The sequence below is a fragment of the Tenrec ecaudatus genome, chromosome 15, assembly GCF_050624435.1.
Source record: "Tenrec ecaudatus isolate mTenEca1 chromosome 15, mTenEca1.hap1, whole genome shotgun sequence".
Taxonomy (NCBI): Eukaryota; Metazoa; Chordata; class Mammalia; order Afrosoricida; family Tenrecidae; genus Tenrec; species Tenrec ecaudatus.
Window position 1 is genome coordinate 92,191,002 of NC_134544.1, and position 18,979 is coordinate 92,209,980.

Sequence of the window (18,979 nt, forward strand, 5' to 3'; positions counted from 1 at the left end):
TTTTAAATCCGCTTCGTGTTTTCTTTTTTTAACGTATAAGGTATGATTGGTGCTTTTCAGAGGGTTTTAGTGAGTCTCCCGGGCATTCGGGGCGTTTTAAAAGTCTCTTAGGTACTCCTGATAGAGCTCCTCGCTGATAGGGAATTGCAGTGGTGGCTCACATTGCAGGCCTGCTTCCTGTTGATTCACCAAGGGCTGGGCATTCTGCTGAATTTCCAGGTCGTCGAGGAGTTGGTCCAAGAAGCTGGTGCCTTGTGGAGAGGCTTGGGCAAGCAGAGGAGGGTTTTCCTGCAGCAGTGTTGCCTGCTGGTTGTGCCCAGTCAGCTGCCGCTGGGCACTCACGCTCACGGCCAGGCCAGGCCCCGATCCCACTGGGGCTGGTGTGTGTGCAGGAGCCGGTCTCTGCCAGAACAGGTTTGGATGCTCCCACAATGAAGTGCCTTTCCACTGCCCGGCGTCCAAAAGAATGTCCTGTTGTTCGGGACCTTGGTTTCCGCAGCTGGAAAGGTCCAAGTAGAGTGTCCTTGTCTTCGGAGGCCTTCCCGCCTGGGTGAACTCCTGTGGCATTTGCCCCTGATGGGTCACCGGGCCCACAGAGGCTTGGCCTCCCATGACGCAAGCTAACGGATTGCTGTCTCCATCACCTCCGCCGCCGCCTACGAAGCCCAGGGAGGGCGGTCTCTGGGCATCTATGGGTGTGCTTTGCTCAGGTGGCTGCAGAACCGGACATGCGAAGACCGGGCTGGAGCTGCATTGCTGGGGCCCGCGGTGATCCAGCTGCACCCTGGCGTGATGTGGGTGTCGAGCCCTTCGGTTCTGGAACCACGTGTCAATCCGAGCTTCCGGAAGGCCTGTCTGGCGTGCCAGTTCTTGCCTGGCTTTCACGCCGGGGAATGGCTGCTTCTCAAACGCTTGCACCAGGTGGGCGCTTTGATCTTTGCTGATGACAGTCCTCTTGCGTCTGTCTGCCGTCGGCGCCCTGGCTGGAGAGGTGGTGCGAGGCGACACGGGGCACGGCTGTCCCGGAGGGGGCACGGAGCTCAGTTGGCTCCTCCTGAGCTGTCGACTTCTGCGGTTTTTGAACCACAGGAAGATTCTGTCCTCTGCCACGCCGATGGCTCTGGCAAGTTCTTCTCTGGCCCTGAAGCCTGGATACGGGTCTCGAGCAAATGAGGCTTGTAAGATGTCAGATTGAGAAGCGTTCCAGACAGTCCTCTTTCTTCGGTCTTGGGTTCGCTTAGAACGAGCAGGAGGGTCTTTCGAAGCCATGCTGCGGAAGGAGGAGCAGTTTCGGGGGAGAAGAGAGGGCTGTGGGCTCCGACAGGCCTGCGGAACTTGAGCTCTCCGGAGGAGAGGGCCAGCCGCCGCTCTTAAATACCATTCCCTTCGAGCACCTCATTCGATATACAAGATGTGATTGGCGACAGGAATGAGCACAGCCAATAGGGAAGAGGCACGTGTTTGCAACTGTCTGGGGAGCACCAAAGAGCATTCACCTCCCCCTCCTTCTGCATAGTTCTGGTTTCCGGTTTCATTTCTCAAAGAAATCCCTTCCAATTTAAAAGGTAAAAATGTATCCCTTTTATTTTTAAATTAAAACTGTTTATATTTCGAAGTATTATTTAAAAACCCGGGGGGTTGCGCGTTTCAGAAGTGCACAAATCCTGACTGTCTGAGTGAGTGAGTGTGTGTGTGTGTGTGTGTGTGTGTGTGTGTGTATGCGCGCACACAAGCGTGCCCGAAAAGGATAGTTGCATCATGCACCGGCAGGGCTTCACCCAAGGACACGCTGGCTGAGGAGGTTTACCAAAACACTGCCAAAACCTATGTTCGGATGGACGTGCTGATACTACAAACTGAGAAGCAACAGCGGAATGAGAGGACAAGTCAAGCTACTCAGCAGGACACCCACGCTGACGAAAGTTCCCACGGACCCTCCCCAAGTGAGAAATGATTTTAGTTACTCACGAGATGTCAGTTGGCCACGGGCCCTGTCCTTGCTTGCAAGACTCCCTGATCTTCATTGCAAGGCGCTGAAGCCCCCGTGGTGGTCGAAGTCCAATGAAGTAAAGCTACCTATTGTAGGGCAACTTGACTTCCACTGAAGCAAAGCTGCCTATTTGAGGCAACTCATGCCTTGGTACAGAAAGACCAGTGGGAGTTTGATTTATGGGAACTTAGTGGGAAAGAAAACAATAAATGAAAGCCCTAGAGGAACACCTGAAGAAGGAACAGCCAAAGTCTGTCAAGTAATTTTTGTGTTTGATAATGAAATGCATTAATGCTTTATTGATTTCATAGTTCGAACAATATGCCCTAGTGTGATAAAGTGTGCTCACTTATTGTTAGAAGGTTTATGTTTATCACACTTGTGTTTGAGACAGTTTTCGTTTCAAGATGTACTAAATTTTAACCAGGAATCATGCAGTGTATCTGATGGAGAGTAAAGAAATGTGATTATGTAACTGGTCATGGTCTTGAGAATTTCCTCAAGTATGACCTCAAGCCATAAGATTTAAGCTTAGGAAAAGAATATATAAGTTGAAGCTTTGCATGAATAAAATTGGAACACTCACATGCAACCTTTGAGTCGTGTGGTTTCTGCCTCTCACTCGCCGACGCCGTGACCCACCTTGAGGGACCCGTGGACCTAGCTGCAGCTGTACTGTGGCATCAGTCCCATTCTGAGTGCCCTCCAACCCGCGGGGTCCATCTTCCCTCACTGTTTGCCACAATGTTTGCTCCAATGCACGAGGCTCTCAGTATTAGACCATAATTTGGTCTAAGCTGAAGCAGATCAGTACCCTGCAGGTCAGCAGCAGGAGGTGACATACCCTAACCACAAAATCAAAAAGCTCTTCTAATCTTTGGTTGGTTACTTTTGCTCCTCTAGCTCTTAACATATTTGGAAGCATATTTACATACATACATTTACTAGAAGTCTGTCCCATTATTTGTTACTGCCAACGTTTCACCACTTACCCTAATTTTCACTGTAAAGATTCACGGCCTTGCTATTCAGTGGTTTCTGTCACGGGATGCTCAGTTTTCAAAGCCCCCTGTTGGGCGCCAAAAATGCGGGGGATTAGACCAGCTATCCCCCATCAAGCCGCGTCTGAAATGATGCGTGCAGATGAAAGAATAAAAGAAAGAGCCATATAGAAAGCATGGGATTGGGAGGACAACAGTCTGATGGACTGATGTATGTTCAAACCTTGGTTTTTACACTCTTCTAACAAGGGAATGGTTACAAAACAAACATCAGAGAACTTGCTTTGAAAAACATCCCTAACCTCTTATCTATGCAAATGTTACTGAACGAGTCACACTTTCTAAACATTTGAATAATAACACCACTATATTCTAAGATAAGCACAAGGACATGCAAGGTTCAAAAGAATCTCAAGAGGTCATAAATAACTGAGTTATCTCACACTGCTTTTAGCTGCAAGGTCATAAAGAATTGAGTTATCTCACAACGCTTTTTGTTACAAGGTAAACAGAGGCAAAGGGGACTAGTCACACACCAAGAAACACATGGACCAGCTTATGGCCTAATACATCCACATCTCCCGCCACGCTCTCTCTCTCACACATACATTGACCAATTATGAAATAAACAGTAGCTAGGAACACCCCAGCCTGAGGACTGCAAACATTGGGAATTCCCCAAAAACATTCTCACTTCGAGGTCCTGGGTGTGGTAAGGATTGATCATCCTTCCCTGCTGGTGGTTTGATGCCCAATAAGCTGAGTGTATTCTGATGTGCTCTCGCGACCCACTCACTCCTCTGGGTTGCCCATTCACCCGCTGGCTTTCACTAGAAGCTCGTATGATTTCTTGTGTTGTGGCTCATTGGACTGTCTTTGAAATCAACCGGGTGCAACTCTTCCCAAGCATCTGTCCGTCTGTGTATCTGCCTGTCTGCCTGTCTGTCGGCCTGTCTGTTGACGATTCTCAGTCACTAGCTAGGCCGCTCAAATGGGAATCAATTAATCGGTGGAGTTGAGAACAAAAAGACAGAATTGCCACCAAACTGATCGTGACTGGCTGCGATGGGTTTCCCTTCCAGAAATCACAGTTATGAGTGGCACCAGAGTAGCAGGCAGGGGTCAGACCACCGTGATTGGAACACATAGAGAGATGGGGCACATATGCCAAAGGGCTTACAATGTGGCTCCAGGAATCTGACTGACCCAAGCAGTCAGCAGATGACCCATGCACACTGCGCGTGCGCACGCGCACGTGTGTGTGAGTGTGTGTGTGTGTGTGTGTGTGTGTGTGTTTGTGTGTGTGATAGCCCTTGCTTGAGGAGTGATATAGATTTCCATTGAGGTCCGGCATACGACCCAGGCAAGCCACTGTGGATTATACCACCTGAGTTCTCCCTGTCCCACCTAACACCAAACCCCCCCACAAGCCATCATCTCTTGCCTCCCGCACAAACACTCAAATTCTTACACAAATTTTTTGGTTGGTTTGTTTTCTGGGGATGTGGGAAAAGATCAGGTGTTTTGCTTGTTTGTATCGTTCGGTTTTAAACCGTTTAAACTTGCACTTTAGCCGCATGTCATACCATCAATACCGCCATACTATTGTCATGCTTTTAAATTCTAGAATATTTTTTCTTCCCTCTAACTGTGACTGATGATGAAGGTCGTGGTGATGATGACGATGATGATGATGATTTTCCAATCGTGGCAATACTAGACTAGACACAACAGAACATTCTGCAATCAAAACGTTCTCTTATGTGTCTCTTTGACAAACGTTTGAGACGGAAGAGCCGATCTCCTAACTCCCTATTCCCTAAATAGTGTTTTAAAAGAACTCGAGAGCCAGATGTGTGTCTATTTTTACAGACAGAAGAAATCACCCTTCTCAGGTGAATAGAACCTTTCAGATGGATTTCCTGCAATCCAAGAGAGATAATTCCCTCAGCAACAGTGAGGATACCAGAAGGGTAGAGGAAGGGCGAGGTGGAAAACAGGAACCAATTTACAAGTATCTACTTAGAATCTCCTTTCTGGGGAGATGAAGAAGAAAAAAAGGGTGAAAAGAGACATTGGACAGTGTAAGTTATAACAAAATACTAATAATTTTTAAATATCAAGGGTTCATGAGGTAGGGGGGAGCGGGGAGGGAGGGGGGAAATGAGGAGCTGATAGCAAAGGCTCAAGCAGAAAGCAAATATTTTGAGAATGATGATGGCAACACTGGTATAAATGTGCTTGACCCATTTGATGGATGGATGGATTTTGATAAGAGTTGTACGAGCTTCCAATAACAATTTTTTTTTAAGATGGCTTTCCTTTAGACTTGGATGTTCTCTTATCTGCCGGAGGTCTTCCAGGTGTCCTGACCTTTTCTGCTCACTTCCCAGGGCTGAAGGAACTTTTGTGTGAGGGCTGCCTTCCTTGGATTTTGCTTGTCCTGCCACCTTGCTGAATCTGATCAGAGTTTTTTTTTCCTTTTCCTTTTCTTTTTGAAACCCATTGCCATCATTTTCGTGATTGAGTTATTTGGTTAAGTTCCCTGGCGGTAATCTTGAGGGTCGTTTGGGGTAAATGTTAACTGTCAGAAGCAGTAATCCTGAGACACTTTTGGAGTTGCACTGCAGAGAAGTCCATTCTTTGCTCCTAGGTCCAGCATTGTTCTCTGCCTGCAGTGTCACCAAATGGGGGCCGCCTGGGCGGGAAATTCAAAATTGCATGTCTAAAAGGGACATACACTCACACATACAGTGGTAGAATGTAACCTGTGAGGATTATATTGTATCAAAGCAAACCACCTCAGATTTATCCCTAGATCAGTCTCCAGTGCCCTGCCTGCCCTTTTACTGTCATTTGGAATAAAAATTTTGCCTGGCATTTTTTGCCCATGAAAGCCCCTGAGGACTATGCCTCCTGGGTTCTCCCTATCCTACTTAACACCCATCTGCCCGCCTATGCCCTGCCACTCCCACAATGCAATCCAATTCTTGCACTACCTTTTTGGTTGACGTATTGGTTAGGTTTGTGGAGGCAAATCGGGTGTTTTGTTTTATTTTTTTTTAAAACCGTTTAAACTTGCGTATTAGCCACATGTCATACCATCATTACAGCCATCCTCTTGTCATCCTATTAGTTTCTAGAACCTTTCCTTCTTCCCTGCAGCTGGGATTGATGATGATGGTGGTGGTGATGATGATGATTTTCTTTTCTGTGTCTCTTTGGCAAACTTTTCAGAAGGAAGAGCTGATCTCACAACACCCTGCTCTGTAAAAACAGTTTTAATAGTTCTCAAGAGCAAAAGTGTATCTATTTTTACAGACAGATTAAATCCATCCATCCATCCAACCGTCCATCCATCCATTGTGTCAAGCACATTTGTACATGTGTTGCCATCATCATTCTCAAAACATTTGGTTTCTGCCTGAAGCTTTGGTATCAGCTCATCATTTCCCCCTCCCACCTCCCTCATGAACCCTTGATAATTGATAAATTATTAGTATTTTGTTATATCTTACACTGTCCGATGTCTCCCTTCACCCACTTTTCTGTAGCCCATCCCCCCATGGAGGAGGTTCTATGTAGATCCTTGTAAATAGACTCCACCTTTCCACCCCACCCTCCCTCCACCTCCTGGTATCACCACTGGTCCTGAAGGGATTATCTCTCCTGGATTCCTGGAAAGCCATCTGAAAGGAGATTTATCTGAGAATGGTGATTTCATCTGTCTGTAAAAATGGACATACGTCTGGCTCTCAAACACTTTCCAAACTACTTTTAGGGAGTATGGAGTTATGATCTCGGCTCCTCCATCTCAAGAGTTTGGCAAAGGGACACAGAAAAGGAAGTTGTGATTGCAGAATGTTCTGTTGTGTCTAGTCTAGTATTGCCACCATGAGAAAAGCATCACCATGATCATCATCATCACCACCACTATCAATATCACAGCTACAGGAAAGAAGAAAATTGTATGGAATCAAATAGGATGGCGCTTATTGATGGTATGACATGCGGCTAAAGTACAAGTTTAAAAGGGTTTAAAAAAGAAAACAAACACATGATCTTCCCCACCCACCCCCAACAAACAAGCCAACGAAAAAGTTTGAGTAAGAATTGGATTGGATTGCAGTGGGGGCGGGTGACAGGTGGCCTGGTGGGTGTTAGGGAGGATAGGGCGAACCCTGTGGCATAGTCCTTACTGGCTTGCCAGTGTGGTCTGCCTGCCCTCAATAGAAATCGACCATCAATCCTCAAGGAAGGGCTATCGCACACACACAAACACACACACGGTGGCCATGCATCATCTCCTGACTGCTTGGGTCATTCAGAGGTCCTTGGAGCGACATTGTAAGCTCTTCTGCATATGCACCCCGTCTCGCTATGTCTTGCAACTATGGTGCTCAGACCCCTATCCGCTTCTCCGGTCCCCTCCAATCTGTGTTCTCTCTGGAGGAAACCTGCCGCCAGTCACGATCAGTTTGGTGGCAATTCTGTCCCTTGCTCTCTCTCCACCAATTGATTGATTCCCATTTGAGTGGCCTAGCTTTTGCCTGAAGATTCTTCAAAAGACAGGCAGACAGACAGACAGAAAGCTCCTTGGGAAGAGTTGTACCCAGTTGGCTTCCAAGACAACCCAAAGAGCCACACTGCAATCAATCAAATGTGCTTTAAGTGAAAGCCAGCAGGTGAATGGGCAAACTGTAAAAGTCAGTGGGTCCCGAGAGCACAGCAGAACACACTCAGTTTATTAGGAATCAAAGCACCAGCAGAGAAGGATGGTCAATCTTTGCCACATGCAGTTCCCTGAAGTGGGAAGGTTCTGGGGGAATTCCCAAAGTTTGCGGTCCTCAGGCTAAGATGTACCTTGCCACTGTTTATTTCAAAACTGGTCGACGTGTGGGTGTTTTTGTGTGTGCGCCTTGGTCAAGCCTCAGCCAAAATGACAGAAGCCAAATTCAGCATGTTATTTATCAACTACTAAGGTGTTTTAGCCTGCCTGCACACCCAGCCGCATCCCCCCAACCCCCACCCCAGCCATGGCCCATTAACCACTTCGTTAATAATTGGTAATCTATCTATAAAGTAGATTTCAATTTGTGAAATGGGGGGTGGGTGCGTGTCTCTTTCTGGGCCAGCACTACCTCCAACATGTTGCCCAATCAATAACCACTCCAACTTAAGCAGAAAGACACCTCCTGTGGCACCTTTTCACCTGAAAAGGATCAAAAGGAAGGCCTGGGCTTGATTACCATATGAAGCCGGCCGTTTTAGCATCTCAATAACCTGGTCTCTGGCTAGAGAGGCATGGTCATTGCTGTCAGGGTGACCGGTTTGTGTTTTGTTTTGTTTTATTCGGTTGTTGATCTGAAGTTGGACTTTGACACTACCTTGGGCAAGCGAACTAGACATTGCTTGTTTCGGGGACACCCAGGATGGGCTGGGATGGGAAGGGAGTGGGAGGAGGCAGCGATCCATGGAGAAGAGCCCTAGGGGAACTCCAATCTCTCCACCTGCAAAGTCAAGGAAGAGGGAGGCTTGAGTGGTCCACAGGAGTGTGGCCTGGTCCCACTGGCCCACCCTTAATTCCGAAGGCCTGCCACCTGGCGGAGCCTCCAACCGCCAGCACTGGGATTCAGTCGAAAAGCAGCTCAGACTCTGGACCCTCCCTTGCGAATCTCCAGCAGTTTTTCTGATGAGACCAGAGGTCCCACTGCTTTATGAGTTGAATGGGTTGGGACCTGAGTGCTTAGAAGGGGTGAGGGAGGATTTGGCAAACATTTTAGGAACCCGGTATGTGTGTGCTTCGGTGGATGGCTGGTTATGTGTCTGTGTGCGTGTGTGTGTGTGTGTGTGTGTGTGTGTACAGTACCAGGCCCACCTGGTCAAGTTTTAGGAGTGTCATGACCACGCTTCAGTCAATGCAATCATGCAGGCACAGCAGCAGCAGAACCACCATTACCTCTTTCCGCCACCTAGTCCGAACCCACTTCTGCCCCAGTCTGACCACAATGTACTAACTCACCAACACCAGGTGCCCCCTGAAGCATATAAATCCCATCTAACGTAGAGAAGCATCGCATTGTTTTTGTCACGTTTTGTTTCTATTATTCACTGCCATCGTATATATGGGGATATGGGGATGAAGGTTCAAACATACAGCCTCCCTTCCCACCCACATCTTGGCGCGCAGGCCTTCTTTCTTTGTGATAACAGATGATGGATGATTGTATGGATGGATGGGTGGATGGGTGGATGGGTGGATGGATGGGTACATGAGAGAGAGACAGAAACAGAGAAACCTAACAAAGGAGGGCCTTCTCTAGTCTCTGAGAGGAAAGGATCAAAGTGGCTGAGTGTAGGAGGGAGGTGTTTTCCAATGTGAGTGCTATAGCGCACATGCGCTTATGGTCTAAGGGTCACCTGAATTGGACTCCCTCCGGTTCCCCCTAGATGTGACCAGGTGGATGACAAGATCCCTTCTCTGTGGCTGTTGCTCTAACTAACTCTCATATCCCGGCCGCCCCCATATGCTACTCCACTCTGTTTCTCTTCTCTTCTCTACTCTTCTCTTATCCTTTCCCTCGCTGCTCTCCGCGGTCCTGGTTCTCTCTGGTCAACCCAGCGAGAGGGAGCCAGGCGCGCCTACGTCCCTCTAAGTCGGCCAAGAGGGAAAGACAGTATGCGGTCTGCTGACCTCTGTGCTTCTGCCACGCGCTGTCACTTGGAGGTGAGAAAGGCCAACCGGGGTGCATGCCTCCCCGCGCAAGGCCAGCCCGATCTCTTGGCCAAGGAGGCACTGGGTCACCAGGTGGAGCCTTGCAGGACGCGCTTGGCGGGAGGGCAAGAGGGTTCAGAGGTGGGGAGCGGGGCAGCAGGCAATATACACCAGCCACAAGCTCAAGGGATGCACACAGCTGCAGTGTGGCGACAAAGGTCTCCAAAAAACCTCAAAACCTAACCGATCAGTGGTTTGGCTTGAGCCACAGGTAGTGCAGCACAGGCCAGGGCAGCAGCTCAACGCTCCCATCACCAGGGAGGAAGCCAGAAGGGAAGGGACTTGAAAAGACTTTTCTCTCCTAGCACTCGAATCAAGCTGTGACCTGATGAAACTCCCCTCTTAGGTTACTATTGGCCTACTTGCCAAAGTAAGGCTTCACAGACAGTGTGAAGCTTTCCTCTGAGAGCCTGTTGAAGGCCTTCTTGGTGATGTTATGTATCGTCAATCTATCAATCTATCTATCTATCTATCTATCTATCTATCTATCTATCTATCTATCATCTTATAGCTGTGTCTACCTTTCTAACAGTCTACTTACTTATCTGTCTGTCTTTCTCTCCATGAGCTATCTGTTTTCACCAAAAGCAGGGTGCCTGTGTGAATCGGGTGGGAAGGACAGAAGTGTGTGTTTTGACCTTCATATCCTCTATACACGTCTGACTATTGATTGTGGTGAATATGAAAATCTAAACAACACGACAGAGACATGCGATGTCCCTGTGTTTTATAGGCTTGGCTCAATACCAACAGTGGGTGACCAGTGGTGGTAGCATAACAGAATGTTCCCTCAACATCCTGGGTGGGGGTTGGGGTGCGGTTGGCCATGGTAGTGGTGGTGATAGTGGTGCTGTAACAGGATTGCCGATATTGCAGAGCTTGGTTCTAGGTCCTCCTGACCCCTGACCAAGTGGTGCTGGTATTATACAGCCACCCACACTCCAGCCCGATTTACCTCGGGGGTATGTTCACCCTGGGCAAGGAGCTACAGACCAGAATGCTCCTCCCTGGCCGGGTGGTGAGGGAGGAAGTGTTTGCAATCAGTCACACACACACACAGACTGCCTTCTATCTGGGCAAAGCTTTAGACCTTTGCCAATCTACCCCCTTATCCAGTCGTCAGAGCCACAGAGGCAAATCCACTGAAAAGTGCTTGTTGGTCTTCCACCGTCCACGCAGTGCTCAGAATGGAAGCTCAAATGGAATCCATTCATTCACACGGAGACTCAAAATAGATCTGGGCATTTCATAGTCACCAGAGTGTGTGAAACACAACCCGCAAGACCGTGTGTGAGAACCAACTGTCAGTGTTCATCCGTTAAGTAGTCTGGGAGGCTGGGGCTCCCCTGGAGGGGACCTTCACTTTCCTGGGTTGGAGGTGTATCCCACTCACGGTCTCCGAAGTCAAAGTCGCTCCTGACCGTGTCCCCGCCACCACCACCACCACGCACCATAACAATGCCAGTCTTAAGGCACTTCACTGCACAGGGTTGCTATGCTGCTACATGAATTCCCAGGGCAACTTCTTGAAGGCTACATTCCTGAGTGTTGTCAGCTATCAAAAGCATTGTGACCCGTTTCCTGCCTCAACCAAAGAAGACTCCACACCCTTCCCATAAGGCCCATAGATTATGCCCTGGAGAAGAATTCAAAGACACCTAAGGTCAAGCAGGCTCAGAGACCAAGCTTAGCTTGTCAATCTTGACTCTAGAGCCCTCCCATCCAGTTAGGGGTGGGCTTTCCTGCCACACGTGTGCTGGAAGAGATACATGATGTGCTCTCAACTTGAGGCTCTTGAGAGTGAAGGGGTGGCATTTAGCCTGTTAATCAGCTTGCAGCTCGATGACCTCAATTGGTGGGGCCGGGGACATGAAGAAGCTCACTGGACACCTGATCAACTCTATGTAGGGTTTTACTCTCTTGCGGGGAGGAAATTACGAATGATCTCCAAGGGGTCCTAAAGGGCTTCTTTGGTCCCTTTGGGTCTTTTTAAATGTATTCCATGGTTTATGAATGATTTTGGAGGGGTTTCAGTTTTTATATGTACTATATGTAAAAAATGACTATGATGTATAAATAGTGTACATATTATATATTAATCGTTTACATAGAATCACTTATATATTATATAAATATACATAGATATCTACTCCTTAAGGGTGCCTTTTTTAGGGTATCATTGTGTTGCTGTTGTTTCTTACTGATTTGTGGGGCATTTAATGTGGTTTTAAATCCGCTTCGTGTTTTCTTTTTTTTAACGTATAAGGTATGATTGGTGCTTTTCAGAGGGTTTTAGTGAGTCTCCCGGGCATTCGGGGCGTTTTAAAAGTCTCTTAGGTACTCCTGATAGAGCTCCTCGCTGATAGGGAATTGCAGTGGTGGCTCACATTGCAGGCCTGCTTCCTGTTGATTCACCAAGGGCTGGGCATTCTGCTGAATTTCCAGGTCGTCGAGGAGTTGGTCCAAGAAGCTGGTGCCTTGTGGAGAGGCTTGGGCAAGCAGAGGAGGGTTTTCCTGCAGCAGTGTTGCCTGCTGGTTGTGCCCAGTCAGCTGCCGCTGGGCACTCACGCTCACGGCCAGGCCAGGCCCCCATCCCACTGGGGCTGGTGTGTGTGCAGGAGCCGGTCTCTGCCAGAACAGGTTTGGATGCTCCCACAATGAAGTGCCTTTCCACTGCCCGGCGTCCAAAAGAATGTCCTGTTGTTCGGGACCTTGGTTTCCGCAGCTGGAAAGGTCCAAGTAGAGTGTCCTTGTCTCCGGAGGCCTTCCTGCCTGGGTGAACTCCTGTGGCATTTGCCCCTGATGGGTCACCGGGCCCACAGAGGCTTGGCCTCCCATGACGCAAGCTAACGGATTGCTGTCTCCATCACCTCCGCCGCCGCCTACGAAGCCCAGGGAAGGCGGTCTCTGGGCACCTATGGGTGTCCTTTGCTCAGGTGGCTGCAGAACCGGACATGCGAAGACCGGGCTGGAGCTGCATTGCTGGGGCCCGCGGTGATCCAGCTGCACCCTGGCGTGATGTGGGTGTCGAGCCCTTCGGTTCTGGAACCACGTGTCAATCCGAGCTTCCGGAAGGCCTGTCTGGCGTGCCAGTTCTTGCCTGGCTTTCACGCCGGGGAATGGCTGCTTCTCAAACGCTTGCACCAGGTGGGCGCTTTGATCTTTGCTGATGACAGTCCTCTTGCGTCTGTCTGCCGTCGGCGCCCTGGCTGGAGAGGTGGTGCGAGGCGGCACGGGGCACGGCTGTCCCGGAGGGGGCACGGAGCTCAGTTGGCTCCTCCTGAGCTGTCGACTTCTGCGGTTTTTGAACCACAGGAAGATTCTGTCCTCTGCCACGCCGATGGTTCTGGCAAGTTCTTCTCTGGCCCTGAAGCCTGGATACGGGTCTCGAGCAAATGAGGCTTGTAAGATGTCAGATTGAGAAGCGTTCCAGACAGTCCTCTTTCTTCGGTCTTGGGTTCGCTTAGAACGAGCAGGAGGGTCTTTCGAAGCCATGCTGCGGAAGGAGGAGCAGTTTTGGGGGAGAAGAGATGGCTGTGGGCTCCGACAGGCCAGCGGAACTTGAGCTCTCCGGAGGAGAGGGCCAGCCGCCGCTCTTAAATACCATTCCCTTCGAGCACCTCATTCGATATACAAGATGTGATTGGCGACGGGAATGAGCACAGCCAATAGGGAAGAGGCACGTGTTTGCAACTGTCTGGGGAGCACCAAAGAGCATTCACCTCCCCCTCCTTCTGCATAGTTCTGGTTTCCGGTTTCATTTCTCAAAGAAATCCCTTCCAATTTAAAAGGTAAAAATGTATCCCTTTTATTTTTAAATTAAAACTGTTTATATTTCGAAGTATTATTTAAAAACCCGGGGGGTTGCGCGTTTCAGAAGTGCACAAATCCTGACTGTCTGAGTGAGTGTGTGTGTGTGTGTGTGTGTGTGTGTGTGTATGCGCGCACACAAGCGTGCCCGAAAAGGATAGTTGCATCATGCACCGGCAGGGCTTCACCCAAGGACACGCTGGCTGAGGAGGTTTACCAAAACACTGCCAAAACCTATGTTCGGATGGACGTGCTGATACTACAAACTGAGAAGCAACAGCGGAATGAGAGGACAAGTCAAGCTACTCAGCAGGACACCCACGCTGACGAAAGTTCCCACGGACCCTCCCCAAGTGAGAAATGATTTTAGTTACTCACGAGATGTCAGTTGGCCACGGGCCCTGTCCTTGCTTGCAAGACTCCCTGATCTTCATTGCAAGGCGCTGAAGCCCCCGTGGTGGTCGAAGTCCAATGAAGTAAAGCTACCTATTGTAGGGCAACTTGACTTCCACTGAAGCAAAGCTGCCTATTTGAGGCAACTCATGCCTTGGTACAGAAAGACCAGTGGGAGTTTGATTTATGGGAACTTAGTGGGAAAGAAAACAATAAATGAAAGCCCTAGAGGAACACCTGAAGAAGGAACAGCCAAAGTCTGTCAAGTAATTTTTGTGTTTGATAATGAAATGCATTAATGCTTTATTGATTTCATAGTTCGAACAATATGCCCTAGTGTGATAAAGTGTGCTCACTTATTGTTAGAAGGTTTATGTTTATCACACTTGTGTTTGAGACAGTTTTCGTTTCAAGATGTACTAAATTTTAACCAGGAATCATGCAGTGTATCTGATGGAGAGTAAAGAAATGTGATTATGTAACTGGTCATGGTCTTGAGAATTTCCTCAAGTATGACCTCAAGCCATAAGATTTAAGCTTAGGAAAAGAATATATAAGTTGAAGCTTTGCATGAATAAAATTGGAACACTCACATGCAACCTTTGAGTCGTGTGGTTTCTGCCTCTCACTCGCCGACGCCGTGACCCACCTTGAGGGACCCGTGGACCTAGCTGCAGCTGTACTGTGGCATCAGTCCCATTCTGAGTGCCCTCCAACCCGCGGGGTCCATCTTCCCTCACTGTTTGCCACAATGTTTGCTCCAATGCACGAGGCTCTCAGTATTAGACCATAATTTGGTCTAAGCTGAAGCAGATCAGTACCCTGCAGGTCAGCAGCAGGAGGTGACATACCCTAACCACAAAATCAAAAAGCTCTTCTAATCTTTGGTTGGTTACTTTTGCTCCTCTAGCTCTTAACATATTTGGAAGCATATTTACATACATACATTTACTAGAAGTCTGTCCCATTATTCGTTACTGCCAACGTTTCACCACTTACCCTAATTTTCACTGTAAAGATTCACGGCCTTGCTATTCAGTGGTTTCTGTCACGGGATGCTCAGTTTTCAAAGCCCCCTGTTGGGCGCCAAAAATGCGGGGGATTAGACCAGCTATCCCCCATCAAGCCGCGTCTGAAATGATGCGTGCAGATGAAAGAATAAAAGAAAGAGCCATATAGAAAGCATGGGATTGGGAGGACAACAGTCTGATGGACTGATGTATGTTTAAACCTTGGTTTTTACACTCTTCTAACAAGGGAATGGTTACAAAACGAACATCAGAGAACTTGCTTTGAAAAACATCCCTAACCTCTTATCTATGCAAATGTTACTGAACGAGTCACACTTTCTAAACATTTGAATAATAACACCACTATATTCTAAGATAAGCACAAGGACATGCAAGGTTCAAAAGAATCTCAAGAGGTCATAAATAACTGAGTTATCTCACACTGCTTTTAGCTGCAAGGTCATAAAGAATTGAGTTATCTCACAACGCTTTTTGTTACAAGGTAAACAGAGGCAAAGGGGACTAGTCACACACCAAGAAACACATGGACCAGCTTATGGCCTAATACATCCACATCTCCCGCCACGCTCTCTCTCTCATACATACATTGACCAATTATGAAATAAACAGTAGCTAGGAACACCCCAGCCTGAGGACTGCAAACATTGGGAATTCCCCAAAAACATTCTCACTTCGAGGTCCTGGGTGTGGTAAGGATTGATCATCCTTCCCTGCTGGTGGTTTGATGCCCAATAAGCTGAGTGTATTCTGATGTGCTCTCGCGACCCACTCACTCCTCTGGGTTGCCCATTCACCCGCTGGCTTTCACTAGAAGCTCGTATGATTTCTTGTGTTGTGGCTCATTGGACTGTCTTTGAATTCAACCGGGTGCAACTCTTCCCAAGCATCTGTCCGTCTGTGTATCTGCCTGTCTGCCTGTCTGTCGGCCTGTCTGTTGACGATTCTCAGTCACTAGCTAGGCCGCTCAAATGGGAATCAATTAATCGGTGGAGTTGAGAACAAAAAGACAGAATTGCCACCAAACTGATCGTGACTGGCTGCGATGGGTTTCCCTTCCAGAAATCACAGTTATGAGTGGCACCAGAGTAGCAGGCAGGGGTCAGACCACCGTGATTGGAACACATAGAGAGATGGGGCACATATGCCAAAGGGCTTACAATGTGGCTCCAGGAATCTGACTGACCCAAGCAGTCAGCAGATGACCCATGCACACTGCGCGTGCGCACGCGCACGTGTGTGTGAGTGTGTGTGTGTGTGTGTGTGTGTGTGTGTGTGATAGCCCTTGCTTGAGGAGTGATATAGATTTCCATTGAGGTCTGGCATAGGACCCAGGCAAGCCACTGTGGATTGTACCACCTGAGTTCTCCCTGTCCCACCTAACACCAAAACCCCCCACAAGCCATCATCTCTTGCCTCCCGCACAAACACTCAAATTCTTACACAAATTTTTTGGTTGGTTTGTTTTTTGGGGATGTGGGAAAAGATCAGGTGTTTTGCTTGTTTGTATCGTTCGGTTTTAAACCGTTTAAACTTGCACTTTAGCCGCATGTCATACCATCAATACCGCCATCCTATTGTCATGCTTTTAAATTCTAGAATATTTTTTCTTCCCTCTAACTGTGACTGATGATGAAGGTCGTGGTGATGATGACGATGATGATGATGATTTTCCAATCGTGGCAATACTAGACTAGACACAACAGAACATTCTGCAATCAAAACGTTCTCTTATGTGTCTCTTTGACAAACGTTTGAGACGGAAGAGCCGATCCCCTAACTCCCTATTCCCTAAATAGTGTTTTAAAAGAACTCGAGAGCCAGATGTGTGTCTATTTTTACAGACAGAAGAAATCACCCTTCTCAGGTGAATATAACCTTTCAGATGGATTTCCTGCAATCCAAGAGAGATAATTCCCTCAGCAACAGTGAGGATACCAGAAGGGTAGAGGAAGGGCGAGGTGGAAAACAGGAACCAATTTACAAGTATCTACTTAGAATCTCCTTTCTGGGGAGATGAGGAAGAAAAAAGGGGTGAAAAGAGACATTGGACAGTGTAAGTTATAACAAAATACTAATAATTTTTAAATATCAAGGGTTCATGAGGTAGGGGGGAGCGGGGAGGGAGGGGGGAAATGAGGAGCTGATAGCAAAGGCTCAAGCAGAAAGCAAATATTTTGAGAATGATGATGGCAACACTGGTATAAATGTGCTTGACCCATTTGATGGATGGATGGATTTTGATAAGAGTTGTACGAGCTTCCAATAACAATTTTTTTTTAAAGATGGCTTTCCTTTAGACTTGGATGTTCTCTTATCTGCCGGAGGTCTTCCAGGTGTCCTGACCTTTTCTGCTCACTTCCCAGGGCTGAAGGAACTTTTGTGTGAGGGCTGCCTTCCTTGGATTTTGCTTGTCCTGCCACCTTGCTGAATCTGATCAGAGTTTTTTTTTCCTTTTCCTTTTCTTTTTGAAACCCATTGCCATCATTTTCGTGATTGAGTTATTTGGTTAAGTTCCCTGGCGGTAATCTTGAGGGTCGTTTGGGGTAAATGTTAACTGTCAGAAGCAGTAATCCTGAGACACTTTTGGAGTTGCACTGCAGAGAAGTCCATTCTTTGCTCCTAGGTCCAGCATTGTTCTCTGCCTGCAGTGTCACCAAATGGGGGCCACCTGGGCGGGAAATTCAAAATTGCATGTCTAAAACGGACATACACTCACACATACAGTGGTAGAATGTAACCTGTGAGGATTATATTGTATCAAAGCAAACCACCTCAGATTTATCCCTAGATCAGTCTCCAGTGCCCTGCCTGCCCTTTTACTGTCATTTGGAATAAAAATTTTGCCTGGCATTTTTTGCCCATGAAAGCCCCTGAGGACTATGCCTCCTGGGTTCTCCCTATCCTACTTAACACCCATCTGCCCGCCTATGCCCTGCCACTCCCACAATGCAATCCAATTCTTGCACTACCTTTTTGGTGGGCGTATTGGTTAGGTTTGTGGAGGCAAATCGGGTGTTTTGTTTTATTTTTTTTTAAACCGTTTAAACTTGCGTATTAGCCACATGTCATACCATCATTACAGCCATCCTCTTGTCATCCTATTAGTTTCTAGAACCTTTCCTTCTTCCCTGCAGCTGGGATTGATGATGATGGTGGTGGTGATGATGATGATTTTCTTTTCTGTGTCTCTTTGGCAAACTTTTCAGAAGGAAGAGCTGATCTCACAACACCCTGCTCTGTAAAAACAGTTTTAATAGTTCTCAAGAGCAAAAGTGTATCTATTTTTACAGACAGATTAAATCCATCCATCCATCCAACCGTCCATCCATCCATTGTGTCAAGCACATTTGTACATGTGTTGCCATCATCATTCTCAAAACATTTGGTTTCTGCCTGAAGCTTTGGTATCAGCTCATCATTTCCCCCTCCCACCTCCCTCATGAACCCTTGATAATTGATAAATTATTAGTATTTTGTTATATCTTACACTGTCCGATGTCTCCCTTCACCCACTTTTCTGTAGCCCATCCCCCCATGGAGGAGGTTCTATGTAGATCCTTGTAAATAGACTCCACCTTTCCACCCCACCCTCCCTCCACCTCCTGGTATCACCACTGGTCCTGAAGGGATTATCTCTCCTGGATTCCTGGAAAGCCATCTGAAAGGAGATTTATCTGAGAATGGTGATTTCATCTGTCTGTAAAAATGGACATACGTCTGGCTCTCAAACACTTTCCAAACTACTTTTAGGGAGTATGGAGTTATGATCTCGGCTCCTCCATCTCAAGAGTTTGGCAAAGGGACACAGAAAAGGAAGTTGTGATTGCAGAATGTTCTGTTGTGTCTAGTCTAGTATTGCCACCATGAGAAAAGCATCACCATGATCATCATCATCACCACCACTATCAATATCACAGCTACAGGAAAGAAGAAAATTGTATGGAATCAAATAGGATGGCGCTTATTGATGGTATGACAT